This window comes from Poecilia latipinna, unplaced genomic scaffold, assembly GCF_001443285.1.
Source record: "Poecilia latipinna isolate Pla-1442-1.1 unplaced genomic scaffold, P_latipinna-1.0 Scaffold2675, whole genome shotgun sequence".
Classification (NCBI taxonomy): Eukaryota; Metazoa; Chordata; class Actinopteri; order Cyprinodontiformes; family Poeciliidae; genus Poecilia; species Poecilia latipinna.
The window spans coordinates 54,625-56,575 of record NW_015115291.1 but is presented as its reverse complement, the minus strand read 5'-3'; the positions used below and the strand labels follow the sequence as shown (position 1 = coordinate 56,575).

General features: G+C 40.0%; 1 long non-coding RNA gene across 1 annotated transcript; it reads left to right on the top strand.

The window, feature by feature from the left end:
* Positions 1-947: 947 nt before the first annotated feature.
* On the top strand, positions 948-1,951 carry LOC106938722 (uncharacterized). The gene is made up of 3 exons (XR_001422686.1): positions 948-1,052; positions 1,507-1,597; positions 1,700-1,951. It is a non-coding gene; the product is annotated as an uncharacterized LOC106938722 (long non-coding RNA).

Genomic DNA, 1,951 nt, shown 5'->3' with positions numbered 1-1,951 from the left:
TTAAGATTGATAGACCTTCTAGTCTATCAATCAAAACATGTTTATAGGCTAAAAAAGTTGGTATTATTGTCTGTTAATGGGATACTTTGGCTCAGATCTTATTTGTTAGATCTGGAGCCGTTTGTGCTTTTGGCAGTCACATGTGGGGTTCCTCAAGGCTTCACTCTAGGACCAGTTTTATTAATAATTTAGATGCAGTACTGCAACATTTCATACAAGATATGATGATGACACACAGCTTTATGTTTCTTTGTGATAACATGAGCACAACAACAGAAACTCCAACTCTGACAGATCATCAGGAGAGCAGGTGTTTAAATTAGCTAATCACCACTGTGTGTTAGCTTAGCAGGGCTAGCTAATCTATCACAGCGATCAATTATTAATAATCACAAAATAAACATCAAGCCTGAAAACATAAAACCGACTGCATGTTCTGCTCTTTGTGAGGAAAATGTTTGGGTGTTTATTGGTGTGGCGTTGTTGTCAGTTGCTATGGCAACAAGTCATAGAAAGGGAAAGAAAAAGTGGTTCTGAGTTTTTCTTTAACAGTTTTTCTACGTTATTTTTCCCTTTGCAGCTTCGTCTCCAGGTTTCATTTAGATAACGGTTCAACTGCGGCAGCGCCGCTACGGACGGAGAAGAAAAGAATCGTCTTCTTAATGTGTTAGCACAACACGTGATAGCACAACACGTGATAGCACAACACGTGATAGCACAACACATGTTAGCACAACACATGTTAGCACAACACATGTTAGCACAACACGTGATAGCACAACACGTGATAGCACAACACGTGATAGCACAACACATGTTAGCACAACACGTGATAGCACAACACATGTTAGCGCAACACATGTTAACACAACACGTTAGCGCAACACATGTTAGCGCATGTTGTTAACGTTTCCAGATGTCAACAATAACATGCAAAGGGTCTTTATCCTCAGTTGTGTATGAAGATACACATCATGACCAGAGATGCCCAACCCTAAGAAAGCTAAGCTAGCAGAGGATGTTTCACTGCTAAGAAAACTTCTGTCATCAATGTGAATTTTAATTTAACACATAAAATCTACCAAAACATTTTTATACCAGGTGCAACGATTCCTGGAAACAATATTCATTGACAGCTGTGGTTTAAAACAGAAAACTGGGTCTTTAATGGTTTTTCAGCGTTTATTTGATCAAAAATTCCCCACATATTAATACAATCAGGGATTTGTGGACCAATATGGAGGCTTCACCTGAAGCTCAATACCACAACACTCCTTCAGGGATCTGGTGAAGTCCATTCCTCAACAGCTAATGACTCTTTTGGTAGAAAAAGGCCACATCATTACAAAATGCATGATTAATGTAAGATTAGCTAACTTAGCACCTTAAATGTTAATTTCCTGTGTTCTCTGGAGGCTCATCAAGTTGAAAGTATCTTTAAAATCTCTTGAATTATTATTCTGCTTCTGTTCTAAGCTTCTTTATTATACTTTCTCATCCCCAGAGAGATCAAACAAAGGTTGTCTCAAGATGACAAAATCACAGTAAAGGATGTTAGACAAAGAAATCTGTCAGAAAACAAAATTCTGGCTTCGGGGTGGGTATGAGAAAAAACTGATCAGAGGTTCAGCCTTGAGGTAAAGAAAATATAACTTCTTTCTTCTTGAAAGTCAGAATCTCTTTATTTTTTCTGTTGTAGTGCAGAATGTCTCCCTCATCCTTGTTGGGAGGAGGCTCCTGTATGACACCATAGGAACTTTTGGACCGGCCACTCATGCCTGCATCCACCTCTGTTTACTGAAAGCTGTGCACAACTCTGATAGAGCTGGAAACCACTGCGGGCCGCAGCCTGCAGGAGCCTGGCAGGAGTTCAGCCACAAAGCTTTACATGAGCCGATCATCTGAAAACGGGAAGAATCACCCAGAGGAACCATGGAGGAGGGATGGAACC